Source organism: Myotis yumanensis, unplaced genomic scaffold (assembly GCF_028538775.1).
Source record: "Myotis yumanensis isolate MYYU_CA2020_CCGP unplaced genomic scaffold, mMyoYum1.0.hap1 SCAF_4, whole genome shotgun sequence".
NCBI lineage: Eukaryota > Metazoa > Chordata > Mammalia > Chiroptera > Vespertilionidae > Myotis > Myotis yumanensis.
Window position 1 is genome coordinate 15,524,622 of NW_027223755.1, and position 26,981 is coordinate 15,551,602.

The 26,981-nt window shown below is 43.5% G+C and overlaps 1 protein-coding gene and 1 pseudogene across 1 annotated transcript in view; both read right to left on the reverse strand.

Annotated features, from left to right (window-relative positions):
- ANKH (ANKH inorganic pyrophosphate transport regulator) overlaps nucleotides 1–26,981 on the reverse strand; it is a 117,211-nt gene that overhangs the window by 51,594 nt on the left and 38,636 nt on the right. The window lies entirely within an intron of this gene.
- On the reverse strand, nucleotides 172–6,465 carry LOC139008369 (cilia- and flagella-associated protein 36 pseudogene; annotated as a pseudogene).

Consider the following 26,981-nt stretch of genomic DNA (forward strand, 5'->3'; position numbering starts at 1 on the left):
CAGATGGAGTCTTCAGACCAAGGGTCACCAACTCACCTCCCATCACCTCATGCCATTGTTAACAGCAAGCATCCCTCGCTAGCTGGGAGGAATGCTGTGCTCCCTGGGGAACCGGTCCAGGCGGTGACACCTCCTCCCTGAGAGCAGGTCTGGAGCACAGCTTATCTTCTGTCTGGGAGATCTGTGAGGCTCCCCCTTTGTTTCTCCTGCTCTCTATTCTAATCCTCACTATTCTTCTCACTTTCACTCTCTTGATTCCTCTACCTCCTCTATCTTGGCTCCTCCTGTCTGTCCTTCCTTACTACTCTAGCCTACATTTTATGATCTTTCCTTTAATCACACCCATGTCAATAACACACACAACTTATTATCTGAATTCTCTGACCTTGGAGTCATTGAATCATTTACCTATTCCATTCTTATCTATATTTATAGACGTCTACTTGGACTTTGAAAGTGGCTAGAATCAAACATACAACAACACAGACTGTGACCACAACACACTTATTGTTTCCATCCTCAACTGGGCTGCTCCGTTATCCTTCCATCTTTTCCATTCTCAGCAGGTAAACTCACCTCTTATTTCATCTGGTGTATGAAATCCACTATGTAGAAATAAAATATATTGTTGCTTCTCCCCTTAAAACAAACCTCAAGAAAACACATCTGTGCCCAACCCTTCCTCACCTCCTCTCTCCTGATCCAACGGAAAGGTCAGTTTGACCAGGGCGAGTACAGGGCTATCTACCTGGGTCTTTATATCTGTGTCCCTCCAACCTTGCCAGGAGCCTTGTCACAAGACACCATCTTCCTCTCCTGTTTGTCTGATTTTTGCTACTTACCTGGCTCTTTCCCAACATTTACTTGTACAAACATAAGTCTCTTCCATTTTAAAAATAAACCTGCTCGTGACTCTTCTCTATTTCTAGTTACCACCTTCCTTTTCACCTCCCTTTCATAGGTAACTTCTCATCATTTGCACTTTTTTTTTTTCATTTACCCCTCAGCCTGTCCAAATAGCAGCTCCCAAACTGCAGGAACCTGGTCTGTACCCCCAGAACTACAGCTGTAACATGGTCTCGCCACATTACAGGGTCAATAAGTAATAATTTGTTAAATACACACTGTGTTCTGGCTTCTGCCTTCTCCTCCACGCATGCTCTTCCTGCTAAACCAACTGGGCACTTTTCTGTCCTCAACTGTCTCACCTCTCAGTAGATCTAACCCAGTTGGCCATGGTCTCTTTGAAATCCCTTTCCCCCTTGGCTATAATGACATTGAGGTTTCTACGTTTCTCTCCCACCTCTTCTGCTTCAGCTCTTTCCCCTTGAGGCTTTCTCTTTTTTCATCTCATAAGTGTTGGTGTTCCCAGGGATCTGTCTGGGCCCTTTCCTCTTTTCATTCTCCATTCTCGCTCAGTGATCCCACCCCCTCCCACAACTTCAATTACTTTCTGTCGGCGCCAGGTCTCAGATCCACCTCTCCAGGCCTTTTTGTGAGAGAGAGGAAGTTTCAGGCAATATTTCCAATCAAGGGTTGCACTGACTGATTAGCAAAATGCACTTTCACTTCTGAGGGTGGGTGTGCATGTTTACCATCCCTTGGGAATTCTTCAGGTTTGCAGTTTCATTAGTATGCATGGGGCTCTTCTGTTTTAGCCTCTGACAACTGCTTTTTTTCTTTTCCTTTCTTCCTCTTAGGCATATTCCTCCTTTGATTTTCGAAGAACTTCCCTCAGGATGTCCAACGCTTCCTGTTCAAGATCACTGACCACAGCAGAACCATCTGCTAAGCAGTCAGGGAACACACCACTTCTCCCTTGAATTATTCGAACGACTTTCAGCTGCACTTCCATGTTTTTCTGGACCATCACTGCTTTAAAGAGAGTAAATGTTCTGCGGCCAACACAGGTCGCAAAGTGGTCTGTGATGTGCAGGTCTTTGCAAGAGGAGAAGTGCACACTTCTGGAAATTGATCTTCATTAGTTTCAACTTCTTTGAGGTAACTTTCTAACAACTCTTCAACTAGTTCTTTGTATTCCTAATGTATCTCAGCACAGGTCAATTTGCCTTCTTCTTCACCATCAGAGACTTCACATTTTCTGCTTCATGATGTCCAAGATGGGGATGGACCAGTCCGGGCCTCGAGGGAACCCGGCGATACTCTCCACCACCCATTTACTTTGTTATCTTCTTCCACAGCCATCCTACCCTCCGGGGTACCATGGAACCTTAAGCCAGACCCACAGAGCCAGCTAAGGCCTTTTAGCCTCATGTTGCCCAGAGCAAATTGGGAAGAGTTGCCACCACAGTCGCCCTGCCAGGAGTGCTGAGTGTTTTATGAGTGAGGTTTGCAGTTTTCTGGATATACTAATACATACCATCCTCTCTCTCGTTCAAAGGCTTATGCTTAAGCTCTTTTCTCTACACAGAACCACCTTTACCCCTGTTCCCAGCCCATTCACCTGGTAAACTCATCATCAGTTTAGGAATCGCATCTTCTGGGAAGCTGTCTCCTAGGCCTAGCCCTTCCTCTGTGCTCTGCAACCTACGCGGACCCTGGGCCCTGCCACTGCACTCGCCAGGTGAGCTGTGGTTGCCTGTGTACTTGACCCCCATCTCACTAGACTCCTTGAAGCAGGAACTGGCTTATTTGTCACCAGTTTTCCTACATCTACTCAGCACAGTGCTGAGCACAGCCGAAAATCAGTACGTGAAAAAATGAATGTGTTAGCTATAACACACAGCCTAGATCTGGTAGCAAATCTGGTATCTTATATCTGGTCAATAAAATCTCCAACTGCAGGTTTGGTTTTCTGGGTAAATAAACTTATGTTTGGTAGAATCTATGTATTTAAAATATGCAAAGGGATGGTGGTAGCACCATAGACCTTCTTGGAGTCCTGACGTTATCTCAGGAGGCAGGCAAGGACTTCCACTGGCATATCTCCTCTGCCATACTGGCACCGGTGCCTACTGGATAAAGGTTGGCTGCTGAACCGTAGACACACAGACATAAATAGAATTCAATATTGGGTCACATGATTAGCCTCTTAGGTATAAAGCTTAAGCAAAGATTATTTCTGACTCTCTCTCTCTCTCTCTCTTTTTTTCATGTCCTTTGGATGTCAACGGGATACGGGACAAACTGTTCCTATGGAGTCAAATCCTGTAACAGAAGTCAGCTGCTGTCAGAAGCAAATAAGAAGTTCAGATTCGGAGGATAAGAGGACCTCCTGCCCAGATCCTGGAGAAGCGGAGAGAACCCTGCTGAGAACTCAGTGTGCCCCAGACAACCAGGGCATGACCTCCACATTCTGAAAGGGGGGTGCTTGGGAGGGTAACCAGGCACCGAGAGAGACGGCCACAGGATTCAGGGAGGGCCAAAGGCTGTTGGACCCTGATTTTGTAACTGATATTCATGGCCAGGTGGTCAAAAGAAATTGATCACGTTGCTCATATAGAAATGGCATTTCAATTTCTTCCACAAAAAGGTGCTGAGTTGGAAACTGGTATTGTTCCTTAAAATAGCAGGAGACTATTATATGAGATGCTAAACGTCCCATTTTTTTTTTTTACTTTGAGTAAGATGAATACTTCCTTCGCTGGCCTCATCCTGGATTAGAGAAACCAATGGGACACAGGGCCGGGTAAGAACTCTGTCTTGCTATAGACTGCCATCTAATCTCTTTGATAAAAGACTACTCCTATCTACAGCTTCAATATAAAGCAAACTCACTATTGCCACAGATGGAATGGTCTTAAAATCTTTTTCAAACCCAAGATCCTCAGAAAATGCACATTTGTGGAAATGTGGGAATTCAGAGGCCCACGCGCAGGCAACGCGACCTGTGGGAACCGCTTCTCCCAAGGACGTGGATCATCACCATCCTGGACTTCAATCGTCTTCAGGAGCCCGAGTGCTGTAATTTTCCACTGTTATTGTTCTGTTGGTCTGTATTTTAAAAAGTGGTTTGGGTTAAATTAGATCATTTGTCTTCCCGGTAGTTTTCCAAGCCATGCTTTATTTTCTCAAGGATCTATAGTGCCCTAAACGAGACACCCTCACTCTGTTTGGCTGGCGCGCCAGCCAAGAACTTGACACCCACACACGAGGTTGTGGTTTAAAGGGAGTAGCAGTCAAATGAAACCTGGCCTCCTCGGTGTCCAAGGCCTGGCTCCGTGGGGCAGTGTCCATATTTAGTGCTTCCCGAAAACCCGGAGGCCACTCAGGGCAAGTCCAAAATACGACACTTGTGTTACTTCCTGCACCTGGAGAGGAGTTTTCTATACAGAATAGATACACTACTAAACAGGTACGAAGTCTGGCTAACTTGGTTTTCTCCTGTGGGTTTCTTCTGCACTTCAGGGGAAATAAAAAGCATTTTGCTTTTGACCTCATCATCTGGAAATATGTTAGTTCATTCAATATATTGTGGTGTCATAGGACCCTCCTCAAATCCTCTGGAGTTTTCATTTAAAAACAAAGCATATTCACCTAAATTTAACTTTAATTCAAGATGGTGGGAGGCTTCATAGGGAAGAGATAATACTATGAACATCCTGCTGTGCTCAAAAAATCCCCAAAGTTTCCTGTGCCACTTGAGAATCTTTACTTATTCCTCACCTTGAGAGCGCATCTTTATTACAGAAATGCCCATACTTTTTACAATTATAAAGTTATATCATCCCCAAATGATAATGTTTATTGGTTAATATCTCAAGATTACATCCATTCTACTTCAGAACTGAGTTTTCAATGCTTTTATATTAAAAAATAACAACACAACTTCATAAAAAATAGTCTGGAATAGACCCTGAGATCCGGGGAGTTTTTTGTGTCCCCCCCACCACCCCAACTTTCTCCCCGCCTACATACTAATTACTCCAGCACCTTAAAGTTAGCTGTGGGTCTCTGAGCATCTCAAAAGCGCCATTCTGTTTTTCCAACCGTAACATTTGGAAGTGTCTATTGCCTCCTATTGACATTTATAATGCATTTATACAAAGAGAAGGAAAAGGGGATGCCTACTTGCATTTGGATCTCATGAAACCCAGTAAGCACAATAACGATGGTGATGAGAATATCTTAGCCACTAACATTTGCCGAGGGCTCGCGCTGTGACAATTGCTGCTTTCAGATCTTTACTTCCCCCGACAACTCTGTGAGGCTAGTACCACTATTTCCCAGCTTGCTGGTGGGGAAACTGGTGCAGGGAGAGGCCAAGTCACTTTGCCAGGGTGACAGGGAGCTGAAGAAGAATCCAGACAGCTAACCTCAGGTCTTTTGATCATAACCATCACTCTATTACACTGAAACCAAGCCCTCCTTCCACTTCGCTTCAGATATTATAGAGAGTGCCAATTGCTTCTGTAAACAGAGAGGATTAGCTGATTAGATCAAAGACAACTTTTGGATAAAGCCAAAAATTGTCAAAGGTCCTGAAGTGAAGATTATTTTTTCAACAGTAATGTGTAGCAAGTACTGCTCCTGCAAATGTGGAAGACAAATGGAGTGAGACTGAAGTCATCATACATTTGAGTTGTGACAAGAAAATAAGAAGAAAAGTCAGGTCACTTATGCTCTGCCATCGGCACCGCACAGCGTGGGGACGAGTACACGCCTGCGACCACAGCCCCGCAGGGGCCTCCCTGAGCTCAGGCACCTGCTCCACCAGCACCAGTGTGGCCCGATGCTCAGAGAGGCTCTTGACAGTGGACAAGGATGTTTATGGGCTTCTTTCATAGATGGGATAATGCGTCACCCCAGTACCTACAACTTGTCCAAAAAATTTATTGGCTTCTCAGCTGCAGAATTCATATATTTTTGCTTGGGGTTTGGTTATGACTCGCTGCTGGTATTTATATGACTGGTACACATAAGCCTTGTGAAAGGTTTCTAAGGGACTGTGGCTTTTGAACTGATTGCCTTTATGTGGTGGGTGCAAGAGAGTAAAAACTGGGCATTCAACAGGTCAGTCCATCTAGTCCACGGATGTTCTATACCAGTGACCTGCGTACACATGCACACACATGCACACATGCACAGGCATACACACACACACACACCTGGAAAGGAATCCCAACAAAACTCAGGCAGACAATATTTAATGTGACAAAGCTGTCTTCGGTGTTTGCCTGGCAGAAGCTGCCAGGGAGGTCCCTGTGAGAGCCTGGGAAGGGTGTCTATCAAACCAGTAGAGCTACAACCAAGGCTCTGATAGTTTAAAGTAAAAAAAAAAAAAAAAAAAGGCAACTTCATTAATGCACTCATTTCCACGTATTTTGATCAATTAGAATCAAATTGAATCATCAAAATAAATGAAACGCCAAATTCCTGGGGTGCAAAGCCAAGTAACCACCCCATAAAGCGAACATTGCTATGTTATTGGCACACTTTTCATAATACCTGGGATGAGACCTCTTAGAAGAATTCCCTCTGTTTGTCTCACTTGAAATACGCCATGGTTTCCAACGGTTTTAAAAACAAGGCTGAATACTAGAAGCTGTGTGCTGGCCAAAAGGCAGTTGTAAAACGTCGACCTGGGGGCAGGAGAGAAGAGGAACCCTCTCTCTTTGACACTCTGTCCTGCTGCTGCTTACTTAAGGTGACCTACTTCCACCTTTTTGGACTTTAGCACCTAAATCATGATTTATTTACAAATAGGTAAAACAAATATTCTAACGCAGCCTGACTAGAGCATAAAGGCACCTACCCTGCCGGTCTGCGGTCTGCAGGGTCAGAGAAAGCTTCCTGGAGGCTGTCAATGCCCCCCTTGAATTCCCTCACTGAGCTACCTCTTAATACCAGCTGAAATGCCAGCATCTTCCTTGTCCCTTCCGCACATCCTCTGAGATCAAGGTCAAGTCTCCCCCCCCCCCTCACACTACCCCAGGAACCCTTCCCTAACCAGTCTCAGCCACAGGACAGCTCCTGTCACAGGTCATCACTTATTTACTTATAGAACTATTTCATTCATTCAAATACATTAAGTAAGTATGGCTACTGGCATGGCACCATGCTCTTTATTGACCAATGAAAACAATATGGTGGTCAAACACATGCTAACCTTTAATGACCACCAGGTCACACACATTAGTCAATGAAGAGCACAGTGCCAGGCCAACAGGACATATTCCCTACATATATTTGAATCTTTCTTTATATCCCTCACAAATCTTAGAACTAGGGGCTTGTATGAATTGTTACTCACTGGTTAACTGTGGTAAGGACCAGGGCAGTTTTGTATGACAAGAAGGACAGATTTGAGGACCTGAAGATGGAAAACGTGGTGGTTGGGGAAGACAGTATAAAGGCTGAGAGAGATACATATAGAAGGGCTATCACAGAAACAAGTGTGCTAAAATATAAACACAACACTACAGCTATTCAAATCATATAGACAGCAGGCTGGAAGGGGCCAATGGGGGGAAAAGGGGACATATGTAATACTTTCAACAATAAAGAATTATTTAAAAAATTAAAAAAAAAACAAATCATATAGACAAGACAGTAATTCTAATTGATCAAATGGGTCAAAAAGGGAACTGCTGAACAAAAATATATGGAATGTGACCTAAATATCTGTGCAAAAGAAAAAAAAATTAGCTTGAACTCTTTTAGTATAACCACATTTAAACTCATCTGACATTACCTATAACAGCATTTATATAAGAATTTAAGAATCATTCCAACCTCAATGTTAGGATTCTCGTACCACGTCTCATGATCTTGAGCTTCCTTATGGGTTAAATGTGGTTTTTTAAAAAAAGCAATTGAATATTCCCACAACACATTTCAATTACCCTAGTCTAGTTCAATTGCCCTAAACTTATGTTGTTTTTCCAAAGGGGCAGTGATTCAGAAGACCCTTTTCTAGAAATTCTTTGAAGTGTTCAGTATCTTAGCTTGGTAAACTCTCCTTAACACTAAAGAAAAAAAACAAAATAAACCTTTCTTCCTATTTTACTGGAAGTAAAAGGGAATTTTCCAAGGTTATTAAGTTTCTAAATGACAAAGTGCAGATTTTTAAAAATTGCACTGTAAGGACAAAAATAATGGTAATTCTGGACTTTGATTAGTAAATAGATTTTCTCATTATATAAAATTCATAACTCTGACAGTAAAATTTAATCTGTTTTTAAAATAAGCTTTATAATGCCTGTTAATTGCCCAACACAGAATATGTTTCCTCACAAATGAAAATGCATTCAGATTTTCCCCTTGGTCTTTCTAAAAGACCCTTTCCACAAAACAAAAGCTACTTCTCTATAATTATTTCTATGTAAAGATGAAAGTATGCTAAATAAAGAAAATATGACATAAACTATTACATCATGTAATTTCTAACTCTCTCAAACACTTATGCATTTAAAACTCATCCCATATGTCTGTACTACTAGTACATGTTTTCTGGGCTGATGCAAAAATTGAAGAAGTCAAAGAGAAAAACACCGACCAGGGAAAAACAGGAAGTCCCAGTTTTGAAAAAAATCTCATTCCACCTTCTATGCAAACCACTGGAAGATTAGACAAACTAAGTATTTGTTGATATTGGCTGCAAATTTTGAAAAGGAATAGAGCTTTAAAAATATTCCGGAAGGAGACTCAAACTCTCTTTTTTACTGCTTCTTTTTTACTTTTTCCTTTTGTAAAATATATTTTAGAGGAACTGCTAACTAGAAATCTCAAATTATTTTCATGTTCCTCCCTGTATAGATGAGTAGAGTTGTAGGAAGCTCCGTCTGTTGCCAAGCAACCTCTTAAGCAGGTATAGGGGTCTGCGCTGAACATTTTCTCTTGAGTTATCACTTTTCATTTGATCCTCTGAAAACCCAGCACGGTAGGGAGTCTCAGCTCTTGTGGAAGATGGGGAGACAGAGGCTCATAGGGAAAAACGGAGCTATTAGTAGCAGAATTGATACTCTGGCCTCTAAATCCAGCAGGGGACTCTGAAAAGCATGTGGGCCATCTACTTAGATCTGAGCTTCCTCCCGGACTAGCTGTGTGATCTTGGGCACATGACTTTATCTCTCTGGGATTCAGAATAGCAGAATAGGAATGCTCACCCAAATTGGTCTCCTGATTATGTGTGTGACAGTGCTTAGTACCAAAGGAGGCATGTCATCAACCCCCTCTCCCTCCTCTAATTAGAGGATCGGAGATCCAATGTTTGGATGTGAATCCCTGACCTAGAGCACAGGCCCTGACACATCAGAGATGCCCAAGCCCCCATGGGGCCTCAGGATGCAGTTCTGGTTCAGGGCAGACTAAAATTTAAGAAACTCATAGACACAGACAACAGTATGGTGGTTACCAGAGGGAAGAGCATGGAGGGTAAAGGGGGACAAATATATGGTGACAGAAGATGATTTGACTTTGGGTGATGGGCACACAATGCCATATACAGATCAGGTATCATAGAAATGTACTTAAAGCTTATATGATCTTATTAACCAATGTCACCCCAATAAATTTAATTAAAAAAATTAGCCCTAAAGACCTGTGGCAGGTCTAAATATCTTCTTGCTTTTTAAAATAGCCACAGTCAGTGGAGTGATTCAAGGCAAAAATGATTTCCTGGATGCATGGGGTCACTCCCACTTGGCCCCTTAGTGTGGTCCGGTGGGGGCTGGGAAGGACCCTAACTCTGGGTGTTGGACGAGCTCAGTTTTCCAGAAGTGACCATGCAGACCCAAACTGCCTGAGAGTTCTTGCCTCTCATCAGTAGGAAGGAGAGGGGCAGCAAGGAAATAGATAATGGTGGTAGCTGCTTTGTGATTTCCAAAGACACAGATTCAACGAAGTGTTTCCTAAAGCACCTCCTACACCATGTGCCAGGGCTGCCCAGCCAGGCTCCTCCAGCTTTAATAGCCCCGTCTGCCCTCATTTTCTTTTTATAAGCATGGTTCCCTGGCTTCAAAGATTCCGCCTCAGTCAAAAGCAGCTGTATCTAAGCAAAATCAAGCAAGCTTCTCATGACGTAATACGTGTTCTCATTAATCTGACAGCTTTAGAAGGAAATGTGTGCAATGTGTGCCATGTACACGTTCAAAAGTAGCTTTCAGCGACACCTCATTAAGTTAGAAATCTACCCCGGCAGCTGGGATCATGGAGAAACTGCTCAAAGGAGAGCTGAGTGTGGAGGGTCAGTTTGGGTCACGTGATCCTGATGCCAAAATGCGGTATTTGGGACCAAGTTCTCCTTGTCTCAAAAAATCAAAGAATAAGTTCGTGGGCAAAGAGGTAAGCGAAAGCAAAGTTTATTGAGAGATAGACAGACTCCTTCTAGCTTGGAGGGGACCCAAGTGGGTTGCCCTGGAAGCTGTCTCGGGGTAAGATATATGCCCTGCTGGCTTCTGATTGGTTCTTTCAAAGAGGAAACTCTCTGTCTATTGGTTATTCCCAGTTGGGTTGCCCTAGCAACTCCCACCTAGCTGGGTTTAGTCTTCCCCAGTCTACTTTCCCTCCCATAGTCCCCTCCCTGACTACCTAACCCTCCTCTATTTCCTTATCCCAGGCACGGGAATTTAGATCGGATGTGATAGGCAATAGGAAAGACCTGGAGCTTGTGAGGGTAGAGTTTATGGTAGGAACGTGTGTAATGGACTAAAATGTCAAGAAAGTAGAGTTAGAAAACCACCTCTTGCCACAGAATCCCAGGGAACAGGTGTGGCATCCAGGACCTAAGGCATTGGTGGCGGGAAAGAAAGTTGGGAGCCAACATTTATTTTGATGTAAGAAATAAGGTCTGTTTTTCATCTGCCTGGAACACCCCACTCCTGAGTCAGTCTCCCTGAGGGTGGGGCCTGTCTCTAGATTGTCAATCAACATTAGTTGTCTAGCTGAGGAGCAGCAGGGGTGTCACTGCCTGTAGCTGGGTACCGGTGACACAAGCTGGAAACAACACCTGGGACCGCCCATTCTCCAAGTCATGTAAAATGAAAATAAAACAATACTTCATTACAACGCAGCCTAAAATTGAAGAGGTGAACTTCCTGCCTAAGTTTAAAGGGGAATATAATCCATAGGGAAAGACATTTGGCCAGCGCCAAGCTGCCTCAGTCTCTGTCAGCCTTGACCCTGACATCTGAGGATCCTGGACATGAAAAATGGCAACAAGGATATGGTGAGTTGCTGTAGACTAACTATACTTTGTCACTCAGTCAGCCACACACTGATCCCACCCTGTGTGCAAGGACAGCTCACAGGACCCCGCTGTCCCCTACCGCTAAGTGCCCCTCGCCTTTGGTGGGCTTTGCCCTGAGAGGCTGTGCCCGTGTGGACCTGGCAGCTGGTAAGGACTGCAGGGCATCAGGGCCAGGGAGCCACCGGACATCCAGCAGCGCAGTTCCTGAAAAAGGACAGCAGACTAAGTGGTCTGAGATGCACAGGGACGAAGAGGCAGAATGAACAGGAGAGGGCCAGGGGCCAGAACCAGGACAATGACAGCGCTGGGGGGACAGGGAGTAAGACGGTCCGACAGGCGATGGCAAGAGGGGGCCCTGTTGCTCTCCTTGCCTTCACTGTGCCTGCTCCTCACTTGAGACACCCAATCCCAAGTGAGTTTGCCCTGGAAGTTTGTAGGTGATGACCCAGTGGCCCAGGGTGCTGGGTGGCCTCGGGAGGCAGTGAGCAGGGCCCTGGCAGGAGTGGTTCCCTGCCCCGTTTGCTCTCTCCCTCTTCATCTGCTATCATTGCTTTTCTTTGTTACTGACTGTTGAACAATGAACGGGGTGACCGCCCACTGGGGGAAAAATGTGTTTCTCTAAGTGCGAGAAGTCATGCTAACCAATGATGCATTGGCGGCTGCAAAGCAAATGTCTGTGCTAAGCTGACACTTATCTGATGGCAACGTTCTGTTGGGATAAACAGAAATATCTCTGAGATCTGTTTACACTGCTGAGAACCAGGTCCCGTGGGATGGCAAAGAAGTCAGAGCAACTGCATAGCTCTGTTCTCTCAAGCAAAAGATGACGTGGTGTGTAGAGACTATGGGAAGTCCTGGCAGTTTCAGGCAGGGAAGCCTTCCTGGGAAGCCTGCTGGGAACCAGCCTGTTTTGGGGCCGCAGGGCCTATAGAAGGACACTTATTTTAGCCCCAGTGAATGGAGACCTGAAAAAAGTGAGATTACTAAAGCTGGAAGGGTGACCTGCAGCTCCCTGTGCGCCCAGCCTGGCCTATGAATCCAGTGTGGCTGCAGTTGGGATACACAGAAAGGAGGGGATGGAACAGCAGAGGGAGGCTCTGACTGTGAAAGAGACACAGCTTTTTATCTAGATACCAGGGCACCCTCCTTAACCCGCTGTCACTCGACAGGTCCTCTGATAGCCTCCGGCTCCAACGGTCTGTGCTGCTAAGCACTTGTTTACAATCAAGGTGGGGAGATACGGTAAACGTATACAATAGACATATAGTCATACACTTGGGTGTGACTTCGTGCCATAACTCTCAATTCTTCCACACTCTTGCCATGTCTACACATTTATGTTTTATAAATACTAAAGGTATAAGCTGCTTAATTCAATAATTGTTAAATGAAACTGTTAATAAATGAAAGAGAATTATCCCCCATGTAGCCCCTCTTCTCCCTCACTACACCTTCCCCCTGTTCCCCCCCCAAAACAACAACAACAACAACAACAACAACAAAACTCTAAACAACCCATCAAAAATATATTTGAGGGGTAGAAACAATCTATATAAGCCTACTGCTGGAACAGGGTTAAAACAGGGGACTTAAGCCCAGCCGGTGTCACTCAGTGGTTGGGTGTCGACCTTTGGACTTGGAGGTCAGGGTTCCATTCCCAGTCAAGGGCACATACCTGGGTTGCAGGCTCAATCCCCAGTAGGGGGTGTGCAGGAGGCAGCCAATCAATGATTCTCTCTCATCTTCGATGTTTCTATCTCTCTCTCTCCCTTCCTCTCTGAAATCAATAAAAATATAAACAATAACAAAACAGGGGACTTAATGTTTTAAATGGAATACTCATCACAATTTAATAATTTTTAAATCACCATTGGATAATTCTCTTGGAGTCCAATGGAACACTTCCTATGGCAATGCCTAGTGAGCGTTTTGTATTTTACCACCATTCGTACTATGAACCCCACCCTTTCTCAGGAGGTCGGAGGAGTGCTCGCTGGGCTTTGGCTGGAGATCATCCTCCTGCTAGGAGGGCAGAGATGACTTTGTAGACCATTCAGAATGGAAAGGCGAGTTCCTGTGTGTGTTGTTCTTGGAGGCCCTTCTAGTGGGAATGGGCCGTGGTGGCTCTTCTATCAGATGTGATCTATCTTTGGTCATCATCCGTTTGAACTGTCCTCTTGAAACCTCTTGTAAGTATAAAAGGGAAATGCAGAAAAGACAGTGGGCCCTTGAACTGGTCGGCACCTGATACACTATCAAAGGAGAAAGAAAAACAAAGTACCTTTGCACTGCAAAGCTCTTCCCTGTAGGAAGCCCATGGGATTTTAGATATACAATCCTGAACAGGATTGGTGGTCATGAATTCAGAAGATACAGTTCTACCTAAAAACATATTTTCTTATTTTTTACTCCATGTGATGAAATGTTTCTTATGCCTCTTTCTTACTACCCCAGCACTAAATCAACTACCAAAGTCCCAGCAACAGGGTTCTCCTGCAGGGATGGCCATAATATCCCTTCTATGTTATCAAGTCCACACAATGAGTTCATGAGATTAAGGATTCTAATATTTCTTGAGCATTGTTTCCTTAGGTACCAATTCTTAACCAGTTGTGAGAAAGGTAAGCCTATTAAAATATTTTCAATTTTTATGTGTGTCTTTACATATACCTGTAGTAGAGTCATCTGTGACACACACACACACACACACACACACACATTTCAGAGAGGAAGGGAGAGGGAACACACATATTTCAGAGAGGAAGGGAGAGGGAGAGAGAGAGATAGAAACATCAATACTGAGAGAGAATCATTGACTGGCTGCCTCCTGCATGCCCCCCACTGGGGATCAAACCCGCAACCCAGACATGTGCCCTGACTGGGAATCAAACTGTGACCTCCTGGTTCATAGGTCAACACTCAACCACTGAGCCACCGGCTGGGCTTAGATTATAAATCTTTAAAAAGCAGGCACTGTGACCCCCTAGAGTAAGTAGCACAGGTAAGGGACATGTTTGAAAGTTCTGCCCCCTGCCCCCCTCCAGTTTTGTAGGTCTTGAAATAAACCATTCATGAGATAAAATCAGGGGTCCTCAACCACTGAGCCACCGGCTGGGCTTAGATTATAAATCTTTAAAAAGCAGGCACTGTGACCCCCTAGAGTAAGTAGCACAGGTAAGGGACATGTTTGAAAGTTCTGCCCCCTGCCCCCCTCCAGTTTTGTAGGTCTTGAAATAAACCATTCATGAGATAAAATCAGGGGTCCTCAAACTTTTTAAACAGGGGGCCAGTTCACTGTCCCTCAGACCGCTGGAGGGCCGGACTATAGTTTTTAAAAAAACTATGAACAAATTCCTATGCACACTGCACATATCTTATTTTGAAGTAAAAAAACAAAACGGGAACAAATACAATATTTGTATCTGCATGTAGTTTGAGGACCCCTGGATAAAATGATGCTTTTCTAGGGAGAGAAAATACAGAAGTAAGTACGACCTACACTGTTCAAGTCTCATCCCTCTGGTAGCCCAGACCTCTCAGGCTGGGGCCAGGGTTCCTCTAAAGAAAACCTCGGACCACGGGGAGCTGGGCGGCTGACTCAACAGGAGGTTCCTTCCTCTGAGTCAGCTTGGTCTCACTGTCCCCTTAGAGTGGGTGCTGGGCTCCCAAAGTCAAAACAGAATTAAGGTCTGAAACCAAGCTTTTGCTCCCAAAGAAGCCTAAACAGGAAGCTAGTTTTTGGATGCCAGCTGGACTGCAGCCACAGACACGGACTCTGTTTCCAGTCTCTGGTGGCAGTGCCGCCCCATATTCTGATGTGTCAGGGGCCGTGCACCACCACCAGCTTCTGTACCCTGGCCAAGGGAGGGAAGACGCAAGATGCAATTCTGAATTTCATGGGAGAGGAGAATAACCATTATCAAAGCATGTCAATTATTAACTTTTAAAATGACAAGCAGTTCCTGATGGCACTGAGAAGTCAGGCCAGGATTAACGATCACTGATTTTGAGTTTAAAGAACCCAAGTAACAAGACTAATTATGAATTCAGTGCCTGGCCATTTATTCCAGCGTTTTCAGGTTTCAGGAATCTCCTGCAACACCAAGAAACTAAAGAGATAATTGCATATTACCTTCTACTTTCGGTGCCCTCAGAAGCCACTACTTGTCTGCCCTTGCCTCCCTGCCTTATTACTTCTTAGTGAACTTCCTGTTTCTAAATTGCAAATTCTGCAAAAAGAAAAACATTTAGCAGGAGATCGAACCTCGTGAATCACCATCAAGGTCATTTTTTTTTTTTCTTTTTTTTTTTGCCTCTTCTACACTGGATGGTAGCAGAGGGCATTCATAAAATCCCAGATTCAATGTTTCGGCAGCGAGAAAATGTCACATTACAGAGAACTATGATTTCACCAGGACACTGTGGGTGAAGAGGGCAGGTGGGAAACACATGGACAATTAAAAGCCAAAGATAAACCATGTTCCTGTAAATACAGCTCCTGATCTGTCCAGCACAGTCACACAACCTCCTAAGTACGGGAACCCCACGGCCCTGAGCAGCAGAGTGCATTCTGAACTCTGACTGGGCTGGTAACAGAGCAGTCATTGGCTTTCCAAAGTCTCAGCTCTGCCTATGAGATAAACTCAGCCACTCATGCCTTAACTCATACGTTACAAAAAGACAGGGCTGACCAATGACCGCAGCCCAGAGACAGGGAAGGGGAAAAGAGGAGAAACCTCAACGCTTAGGAGCCAGGACTCTCTGAGGGCTCCACCGGCCGCCCAGACCAGACATACACTTCAGATGAAGAAGCATCCATGTGCAACTGCCCGCCGACAGTGGAAGGCAGGATTGCTGGTTTCAGCTCAGAAAACCCCCAGTCTACTGTAGACCCTTTGTAATTGCCTTGTGGGTGTGTACTGTTGGGACTACCAGTTTAAGAGCATTCTGCATATGTCACACATTGTCCCCAAGTGCAAGCAAACAATTAACCTTGTGTGAAAAAAAACAACAATAAAGAGAATATTGAAACTTTTAGTTTTTTCCAACCCCCTGAAATGTTAGGTTGCTAACATTGGAACACATTTCGGTTTCAGAGGAACTCCCTTTCCTTGTCCTGGGTTCCAACTCAAAGAGGAACTTTGGCACTTTCTTTCAAGTTCCTGTTTTCTGCCTAAAAAGAAAATTCTTGACTGCTGTTAACGCTTTTCCCACTTAAACAACCAAATCACCTTGGCAACAAGGGCTAGAATATCATACTCACTTTTTTTATAGAGTCCATGTTTGACACTATCGATCTTATTCAATTTCTTCTTCTATTCTAATCCTTTAAGGTCTAAAGACCAAGAGGAAAAGCACATGACTCCTCGGTGGCTCAATAGTAGCCCTTTTCCAAGTTTGAATGTAGAAAAGAATATATTTTCCTCTTTCAATTCATGGTACCATCATAGTCCTTTCCTCCCTGTCTCCCTATATTTACATTTCTTTCTATAAAATTATTGACTAGATACTCTTAATCATTTGATCCTGAAGATAGTTGTTTTTTCTTCTTTTTGTTTTAAGAGTATATGGCTTTTTAAAAAGAAACCAAATCGAAAGAGCCCCAAGAAATTTGAAAACAAATTAATCTTTAAGCGTTAATGTTTCCTCAAATTAAAACTAAAATCAAAAAGTCATTTTGTGCCAAAATGTAAGTAAGCACTTACTGGGTGTGTAGGTAACAGGACTCTTTCCTTTAGCCAGATCCTCTGAGCCCTCTTCTCAAAGAGGCCTCATTGACCTGAGGCTGTCTTTGTTCTGCCTAGTCCACTGGTAGCAAGAATCCTGCTAAGTCAGTTTACAGAGAATTCCCCACCAGAGATATCTGATCACTCTCAATATCTGATCAAATTCCTTACCCCAACCCTCGGTGTTTGAAGCACTGGACCTGCCCTTAGGAAGAATCCTGTTAGGTCAATTTAGCAAGAATCCCCCCTACCCCTTGATGTCTCCTCTTAGTAATTTTCCATCCCTATCCACTCACATTGCTCATTGGCTGTAAAGCCCACTAGTCCTTGCTGTATTTGAAGGTGACCTTGACCTCTCTCCGATTGAGGTCATCTTCACCCCAATTGCAAGAGTCCTGAATAAAGTCTTCTCTATGATTTTAACAAGTACCAGACAATTTTTCTTCAATATGGGGGACAATCAAAAGGTGAATAAAGTAGAATCTTGACCCATCATTGCTTCTCTGTGCTTTGCTTGGATTCATTCCTCAGGTCAGGCACTCCTCCCTCCTGCCTCCCTCCTCACCCCAGTCCACTTATCCTTCAAGGGGCAGCTCAGGTGCTGAGGTCCTTGTGAAAGGAATTTTTAGGGTGAAATAGGCAGGTTTAGGAAATTTTAGAAATTAAGGGGTCCATGGAAAAAACAGGGCTACAGAGTTGCAAAAGGGTACATTTCCATAAGACAAGGGAGGAGGGAGCAGCAGAAGTTACATTTCCATAAGACAAGGGAACTGGGAATAGCAAAAGATACACATTTACAGAATAAAGGGAAGGAGGAAGAAAGCCCAGAGGCAACAGGGAAACAATGAGGAAGGAGGGGAGGACAGCCTCAGTGTCCCGTGTGAGGTTGGACCTTTGAGCTCAGGAGTTGCTATAGTAACCAATCTAAGGGAATAGTGACCAATCAGAGGGGATATCAAGGCTTAAAGATCTGTAGCCTTTATAAACCTTAGGAAAAAGGGACTCAGTGGGACTCTTTCCCCTCCCAATGTGGGAGTCTGTGCTGTGAAATTCTTTCCTTCTCCCCACGTGGGAGTCTGTACTTGTTCTTCAATAAATTTCCACCTTTGCTATACCACCTTTCGTCCGTGGTTTCATTCTTTGACTCCACCAGACAAGAGCGGGAAAGCCATCCTGACCAGGGGAACACTGCATGTTTCAGTCCAGAAAATCCCATTTTGCTTGAGACGGTGTTCCCTTCTCTCATGTTAGAACCAATTATTCCTTTTCCAATGTTGTTTCCATAGACAATTATTGGTCCCTGCATGGCATGTGCTTCATTCACATACAGCTTTATAAAGTTATTTTCATGTTTTCCTGCTCAACTAGACCATAAATGATGTGAGGACAGAAGACTGCATGTGTGATATGGGTGTGAATGCATGTGATTAGTTGATGTACTAGCCCAGCTTCTGACAAATATCAGGTATCTAAAAATGTAAATAAATGGACACCAAGTGGATGGATTAAGCCAGTTCCCTTTTTTTCTTACCTGAGTGGACAAAAGGGGTCACATGCTAACTTGACAAGCTTAGGGAAGGCCTGCATGGTGGTCTTGCAAACTCAGAGACCTAAAGTCACCACAAAGGATGGTCTGAAATTAAACTTTAACTAAAAGCAGTTATGGTGGGTAGTTACATCCTAGGCCGGTATCTACACTGACAAGGTCAACCTTTACCTTAACTAAGCCTGTGTTTTTGCATCTATAATAACATACCCTTGAAATGTTTGGGTAACTTGTAACTTCCCTTTTTTTTCTGGACCCCTTGGGGCACAACCTAATGTGCCTGGGCACCAACCAGTACAGATAACACAAATTATCATGTTAATTGTTCCTGCACCCACCTAAGTATGTGTCTATCATTTTGCTTCTTATCCAATCCCAGGGGTTTCTTCCCACCCCCTTTGCTTTCTCCCGCCTCTCTAGTCTATCACCAATGGATTTCATGGAACCCACCTATGTCCCTTCCTTTGATTGTAATGTATAAATATAGAGGTAACCTGCCATTCTTCGGAGCATTATCTCAATCCGTTGAGGTTCTGCTTCCCGGCAATTGTCGACAGTTTGGCTCAAATAAACTCACAAAAATTCTTTACAGGTTTGAATGTTTTTCTGTTAACAACTCAAAAGTCTGTTTCCAACACCAAGGTACATTTTATGGCATTCCTTGACTCAGACTCAAGAATACACCTTGGATCTATCCGTCTGCAACAGCTCACACTCTCAACCTACACCTCCTGGGGGTCATCAAGTTCACTAATAGTCACCCAATTCAATTCTTTCTCTCTTGCCCTCCCTCAGCTCTCTAAATAAAATTTCACTACCTTCAAATTGGCAAATTGGTTGACAAAGCACTGTAGATAAGATGGTGAACAGTATTACTGACCTACAGAGTGTCCCCAGTTGTTATTCTAATGCAGAGGCCATATTATGCTGAATTTTTTTCTTTTCCCAACCTAAAAATATTTTACATTGTTGACGTAAAGTGGTTGAAGGAAGGAGGTGGCTGTCGTAGGAGACAGTCTACTTTTGGATCTGCCAGATCTGAGTGTTACCTTCAATAGCTCACCTGTTTGGGCCTTGGTTTCCTTACATCCTATATAATAAAAGGGTAATATGCAAATTGACCCCAACAGCAGAACGACTGGGAATGACTGGTCATTATGACACACACTGACCACCAGGTGGCAGATTCTCAATGCAGGAGCTGCCCTCTGGTGGTCAGTGCACTCCCACAGGGGGAGCTCTGCTCAGCCACAAGCCAGGCTGATGGCTGCCAGCACAGCAGTGGTGGCGGGAACCTCTCCTGCCTCCTCAGCGGCACTAAGGATGTCCGACTGCAGCTTAGGCTTGCTCCCCGCTGGCAAGTGGACATCTCCTGAGGGCTCCCGGGCTCCCAGAGGGATGTCTGACTGTCAGCCAGCAGGTGGACATCCCCTGAGGGGTCCCAGCCTGCAAGAGGGCATAAGCCGGGCTGAGGGATGCCTCTGAGTGCACAAATTTTTGTGCACCAGGCCTCTAGTATAAAATAAAAGAGGGTTGGTTTAGAAGCTCCAAGCAAAGAGAGAGGAGCTACTTCACATGGGTCTAAGTTTAATTTCTTTCCTACCTCGAACAGCTGCACTGCTGATTACTTTTTTCTCATAACACTTTCACGCCCAACGATCTGATTTCCATTAGAGAGTGACTGGAGGCACAAGAAAGGAACAGGCGTCAGAGGGAGGGAATGGTTCAGATCGGAAATGGTCAAAGGTAGAAGGAGAACGGACCGTGACCTCTGACAGGGGATGGAGAAGTCTTGTTGATGGCTCGTTTCTCTGGATCACCTCTCTCACAGAACGTTCTTATTCAGGCGTCAATATTTTCATGAGACCCAAGCCTTTCCGCTGTCTTTCTTGGAATAAGGATGACGAGCCCACCTGACTGTTCCTCAGTGAAGCCTCTGTAACAGGCTGGTCTGGCACCAAGAAAAGCTTCTCAAAAATTCACCCAACCGAGAGGCAGGGCAGTCAACACGACAAGCCGAGAGCTCCGGCCAGAATGCAGCGTGATGGCAAAACAAACTCTCCCACAGGGGAAAGAAAAACACTCTTGTGGGATATGAAGAAAGAAGCAGCCCCGGGTCGGGAACACGTACTTACATCTAATTCTACGGATCTTGTCTTTGCTACATGTATTGCCATGAGTTTCTGCTGGATATATTTCTTAAATTTAAAAATGATAGTACATCTGCTTTGATGATTGTGGGGCACGCTATTTTCTAAATTCAAATATTACACTGAATAAAATGCTTAAATTCCTGTAGACATGGTTTCTCATTTTTCTGTTGTTTTTGCCAAGGAGGCAGATGGAAAGGATGTATCGTGTAAGAGTCTAGGCTTGGTCGCCGTGGGGTAGAAATGATGAATCAAGGCTGACAAAGTCTGTTTGGCTTTCCATGGTGCGTCTTGGCAGCCTGTGCCACATGTGTCAGAGGCTGTCTGACTCTTCGTGGTGCTGGCTGATGGGGGGAGGATTCTGTGTGTGACGCTATGGAAACTCTCAAGCGTGAGTGGAAATGAGTGAAATGAAAGGATGAAAATAAGAGGAATAAAAAGGGATTAAAGAAAACCTGAAGAGCCCTGGCTGGTTTAGCTCAGTGGAAAGAGCGTGGGCCTGCAGACTGAAGGGTCCCAGGTTCGATTCCGGTCAAGGGCACATGCCTGGGTTTCGGGCTTGATCTCCAGTAGGGGACGTGCAGGAGGCAGCCAGTCAATGATTCTCTCTCATCATTGATGTTTCTATCTCTCTTTCCCTCTCCCTTCCTCTCTGAAATCAATAAAGATATATATTTAAAAAAAGAAAACCTGAAGAGCCCACATGAATGTAAGAAAGAAACACAGATATTTCTGAATTATTATGAGATGGGATATATATGCAGTGTTGTATCAACCCTCCTCAATTATACACTTGCGTTCATGGTCCAACCACCTCTTCTACACCCCACTGTATTATCCTATATAGAAACAGACAAGAGTGTGACACCGGCCATCATTTTGTATGTCTAAGTGCTTACTTCCTCAGGGTCCTAGAGAATCGTTCCCAAGTGGCAGCCATGTCTCAAGTCTGCACAGCTTCTAAGAGCAGCATTCAGCATAGATGAGCATTACCAGGATAGCAGTGTCACCCACACATTCATGGTGCAAGATAAAGAGTCTGTTATAATAATAGCAGTAAAATAAAAAAATTAAAAGTGGATGCAAAAAGAGCAAGATTTAAGACACCAATAGCTAGGTACACTTTGTTACGTATCCAATTAGTCTGCCCATAATGGCTATGACCCGTTATGCATCCAGGTGAAACCTTTAGCTTTTTTCTCTTACAGCCTTGATTTCACATAGAAGCCAGGGTTTTGCCCAGACTCCACATTCAAGTTTTCATTGCTCTCCAGAAGAAGCAGCAGGGGGAAATTAGCCCCCTCCACTGGCATCTACCCCTCCCCCCTGAGCTGTCCCAGCTTTTTACTTTTTATTTTTTTATCGAGGCATATGCAGAACAAGGATTATACCCATAAAGCAGCTGCTTCTATGCAACCAGCTTTCACATACCCCCAGTCTCATGGTTGCCACCCTTCTAGCAGGAATGTAGCGATTCTGCCCTGGCTTCTCTCACAAAGACATACAATACCTCACTGAAATACTGTCATTCTGGTTTTTGATCCCTTGAAATATGCACATAATAGACACTAAGTAAAGGATCTTTCAGCAAAGGGCTTAACAAAGAATTCATATTGAATTGCTTCTGCAGCGCTCCTTCCAAAAAGAGCTAATTAAAAAAAAATCATGAAATACCTTTTTCTAAGTTTATCGAGGTGTTAACAGAGAGACCAGAGTAGTTTCACTATAAGCTCAACTCTGAACAGGGAATTCATGACCAGGCTGCTGGCAGGAGCTGCCCCTTCACTGTCCCAGTGGGCCAGTGTCCTGAAGGAGCTCATCGCAGGCCTGGACAGTGACTCTCTGGGGACTTTCCATAGTCATCTTCAGAAAAAGGAAATGCTGACAGTCTATGTTATTGTGCTGTCTTTCTCTCTTTCTTCGGCATAACTCATCGCCAAACACTGAGGAAACCCATTCTGTCGGGAAACAGACCGGTGCACAGGTCTATGCATCCCCATGCTCCATGGGACATGAAGGCTTGCACCGGGTCCTGGACTCTCCAATGACATCAGCCTTCCCCCAGGGGCCCAGCATTTATACCCGAGGTCCTCTCTGCAGTGAAAGCTGTTCTAAGGTTACAATGTAATTCTTTATCATCTTTTTAGTATGCTTACTTTTGCCTTAGAGAGAGCCACTTTCCATGTGAACTCTCATTGACCTCTAGCAAGTGGGTTAAAATAAATTAAATCTAATCTCTGAAAACCTTTGCAACTCAGTAGAGAGCATCACCCAGAAATACATGCCCACATATTTTGGGCTGAACACCGTGGTATAAATTAAGAACAGTTTGGTGGTTTCCAGGCGGAAGGAGAGGTGATGGGGTAAACAGTAAAGGGGGCTAAATATATGGTGATGGAAGATGATTTAACTTTGGGTGGTAGGCACACAATACAATATACGGATCATGTATCAGAGACATGAACACTTGAAACTATATTATCTTATTAACCAATGTCACCCCAATAAATTTAATAAAAAATTATAACGAGAAATTATTTTTGCTATAAAAATACATTATTCCTACAGAAACTGTTAAGACCAGGAAAATCCAGTATTTTACAAATAAGCTTTATTTAAGTTTTAGGCCAGTTTCTACACTTTGGTTGCAAGTATAATAAAATCTCTATGTAATATAAGAGTAATAAACAATGAACTTTCTAAATAAGAACTTTGCTTCTAATCATTGACTTTATTTTAGCCTGCATAAAGTAGTATTTTTTAAAGTTGGAATAAATAAGAACTTATGTATCATTATAAAATAAAATTGTCCTAAAGTTTTAATGAATGGTTTTCAATGCAACTTATTGTTTTCAATAGCAGGGAAGACTTTATACAGGACTATTGCCATAAGGGATCAATACTACTGCAATACAAGAGATCAAGGTCAACTCTAAATACAGCAAGGACAAGTTAGGTTTTATAGCCAGCCAATGAGCAGAGTGAGGGAGTTAGGGATGAAAAATTACTAAAAGGAGACATCAAGGGTAGGAGGATTCTTGCCAAACTAGCCTAATAGGGTTCTGACTAAAGGCTGGCCAAGGACTTAGACATGGAGGGTGGGGAATGAGGAACTTGATCAGATATTGAGGATGATCAGATGTCAAGCGTGGGGGATTCCCTTTAAACTGACAGAAGGATTCTTGCTAAAGGCTGGCCAGGCAAGGGCAGACACAGACCTTGGTTCAAGGCCGAGTAAAGAACAGGGCTAACTAAAAATTGGTTATAGATAAAATCTTTGTCAATTCCTACCATACCAAAAATTTTAGTAATTGAACTTCAAAAACATGCAAAGACTTTATGAAAGCCTGACATCAAGAGGATGACGGATTTGTGGGTTTGTACAGGAGGCCCACGTTAATTCTGAGCACGTGCCTCTATTACTAATCCTTTGAGGGCATCACCCAGCAAAACCTCCTTCTCCAGTCAACAGTAGAAAACTCAAAGGTCACAGCTTCTTCAGAATGAGGGCCATCTGGTTGACCACAGAGACACAGCATGTTATCACCTACTTAGAATTACGGTCACAGCTCTTTTACTCTCAAAATGGAATGGCATAAAATAGCCCCAACTTCCAGAGGAAGCAACAAGGAGGAAATTCACCACAAATAAAGACTCTGTGAATGGTTCTGGTAATAAGTTAACACTAATTGTTTGGGTAATTACAGTTTACAGTTGCTGTAAGTGAGGGCTTCGAGGCATTTGGAATAGCATTGTGCCATTTTCCCACTGACCTGACCAAATAAAGATATGAGCATTCATTAAGCAAAACTTCCACATTTTCAGGGGCATAAGCCTATTACAATACAAGCAACCATTATTTGGAAAGTAATATGATAACCAAGGAAAGCGTTGTGACTATAAATGAGTCTTTATTTTTGACTGTATTGCATCCATGCAGCTATGGCAACAGTGGGCCCAGATAAATGAGTGAGAGAAAGGATTCCTTTACATTAAGACTCTATGATGTTGAATTTTAATTTCCTTTAGGAAATGACTAACATTAGATTTAGTGGGGTTTTTCCCCCATAAAGACAAAGTCAACACTGTTGTAGAGCAGCATTTGACCTGTACAAATAAAGAATTCAAATGTTAAGTTATATTTCCCAGAAAGTCCTGTCAACGTTTTCCTTTTCAAGAACTAACATTCAGTTTTCTGCACATGAGCAGACCTTTCACATAATCCCTTCCTTCCTCCTATCTGAATACAGTCAGACCATCAATGAATTCACTTGCTGAAAAGGTTCGCCCTGGGTTGTCCAATGCAGCAACCACTAACCACATGTGGCTACTGAGCACCTGAACCGTGGCCAGTCTGAGCGGAGATGTGCTGTAAGAGCAAAACTCACACTGAACTTCAAAGACTTAGCACACAAAAATCTCATTAGTAATTTTGTTTTGATTACACATTGAAGTAATAGTATTTTGGACATACTGAATTAAAAAAATATATTACACAAATTCTTTTCATGTTTATTTTTACCTGTTACATGGGGCTACTAGAAAATTTTGAATCACATACGTGGCTCCTGTGGCTTTAGTGGAGGACAGGGCTGCATTAGCCAGTTCTTTGGGGAAGGCTGTTTTTCCTAGCCAGCTGAGCAGAAGGAGTATTTCACACTTCAGAAACAGCACACCAGCAGAATCACAGAATGACCCTACCAGGGCCCATCTGCTCAGAGACTGATATAACTCTGTTATATAATCCTTTGACTGTACATAAAAAGAGAATGGCCTTCATTTTCAACGATATACAGCATGCATTCAGAAGCAATACCAACCGCAATAGTAAAAACTCTGCCAATAAACAACAGAAATTTCATGACCACAAATGTTCAAATCCAAGAAATACAGGAAAACCACTTTTGCCCTTTCTTGTGCCCTACGTACCTGCCATTTAAAACCACTAAAACAGTATTAATTTGAGGTTATCGGGGCCTGGTGACATTAAGTACACCATTATGAAATTTTACAACACTAAACGACACCAAACTCTCAACTACACATCTGACATTGACTATAGCTGTTGCAAAGGGCAAAGTATGAACTTCAGAGATTACTGCTGATGGTTGGTTGGGCAGTCAAAATGCTGAATCCATACTATTTTTTTTTAACCTACAGTATAAGGAAATAACTTCAGTTTATTTATTTTATTGGTTCTAAGTGCATGGACTCTGTGATTCATTTAGACATCAGTGTGTCTATCTCTAGTTATATCTAGGAATAACAACAGCAATAACTAAAAAATAATGATTTTTTAAAAAGAAGAGAGATCCTGTTTACAAAATAACAAATTTGCTGTGGAAATGAGCAATTTACAATGATATGTGGCAAGACAGCAATCAGAGCACAGAGTCTGAGTGGGCAATCCTCCTACAAACAACTCAACAATTGGGAAATGGAGAGAGAAAATGTGGGTTATTTTCAAGCCAACTTGAGATCAAAACTAGCCAATGCCTTTCAAGTTCACAGCCTCTGATGCATAAGAAGTCATTTCCACATTTAAACTTTCCTTTTTTCCTGCTGCGCCTTTGCCCAGATAAACAGGCAGCAGACAGAAACCCACTGAACGAGTAGGTGGTAGCAAGAATATCATACTGACGAAGAGTCTGCCGAAGCTTCAGACAGCCTTGACTGAAGAAAAAACACCATCCCCATGACATTTTGTCTCCACAAATATCAAGGCTGAAACGACATATTCCCAGCCAGATTATCTTCCTTAAAAGAGGAAAAACATAGGCTCTGATGAAATATGAATAGGGAAAAGTTAAAAATTGATGGAAAACTAATTTCCCCCCATTTTTCAATGGTTGGGGTGTGGGTGGGGGGGTGTGGAGAATGAAAGTCAAGTAGCCTTAGTCTAGAAATAGTTCGTCTGATACATACAATCTATTCCTGTTAGAAATCAAAACCAACACTGGACTAGAAGCCTAAAGGGCAATAATGACTGCATGAGTACAGATAGCAAAAGTGGCTTCTTTTTGAATGTTCTAAGTGAGCTGCTTTGATTTAGGGAAGGCATGATCATGCACGTCCATGGTCATGAAATCTAACACAGCAGCCCTATGTGCCACAGCACCAAAGATACCCTCAAGGGCAGTGCATGGAATGAGAATCACCATGCTATGCTACACATAATAAAAATGGGCAGTCAGCCCTAGCCGGTTTGGCTCCGTGGATATAGCATCGGCCTGTAGACTGAAGGGTCCCAGCTTTGATTCCAGTTAAGGGCATGTACATCCATTGCAGGCTGGATCCCTGGCCCTGGTGTGAGTATGGGAGGCAACCAATCGATCTCTCTCTCTCTCTCTCTCTCTCTCCCTCTTTCTCTCACTCCCCCTTCCACTCTCTCTAAAAATCAATGGGAAAAT